The following is an 895-nucleotide window of genomic DNA, read 5'->3' as shown; positions in this document are numbered from 1 at the left end:
AAAAAAAAAATGAAAAATAATTTAAATTATAAAAAGTAGAAAATAAAAAGGTGGGTAAGTGGATGTCGCTCTGCTGTACAGTAGGTTAGAAGTGGGTCACTGTATAATGGACAGTATTAAATTTGAATTCAATGATATAATATCACTGTATAAGAAAAAGGATTCTGAGCGGAGGCGGTATATCAGTCTATGTATTAAACATATATATACTTATCTATGGTATTAAAAAAAAATTGACCTATAATAGGTACCTATAATAAATTCCAAATTAATCATATCATTCATATCATAATATCTATTAGGTACTTATAACGCGTTATACATCAACAAAAAACCGTGGTACTATCATAGATATATAATAGTATACTTTAGAAGTTTCAAGTACCCACGAATAATATTATACAATCACAACAAAATAACTAAAAGAGTTATCCTAGGTTTTTAATATGTAATTTCGTCCAAATTTGTACTTAAAATGACTATAAAAATAAACTGTTTAAATGTATATTTTAGATTTTTTGGTAACAGAATTAATTACTTACGTGGAATCTTGTTTTAAATTTTTAATTCTTAGATACAAAAATTGAACATTTTATAAATTTTTAAGTACAAAATAATTTTTCAAATTAAAATTTGATAAATTTTGTCAAAATTTGATCTTTAAATGCTTATAAAAAAAAATTGTGCCTATGTATTTTTAATATTTTTCAACTGATATTGTAACAATATATCAGGAGCTTTGTATTAAATTTATACACTTTTTGGCCCAACAGATAACACATTATTGATATTTATAGAAAAAAAAAACTAAAAAAACTGAAAAATGAAAATGTCCGTAAACAGCTCAAAAAGAGTCAACTTATTTTCAAAATTGTATGGTGTATAGGAAATGTTA

Source organism: Acyrthosiphon pisum, unplaced genomic scaffold (assembly GCF_005508785.2).
Source record: "Acyrthosiphon pisum isolate AL4f unplaced genomic scaffold, pea_aphid_22Mar2018_4r6ur Scaffold_21598;HRSCAF=24379, whole genome shotgun sequence".
Lineage (NCBI taxonomy): Eukaryota > Metazoa > Arthropoda > Insecta > Hemiptera > Aphididae > Acyrthosiphon > Acyrthosiphon pisum.
Note: the sequence above shows the minus strand (reverse complement) of the source record.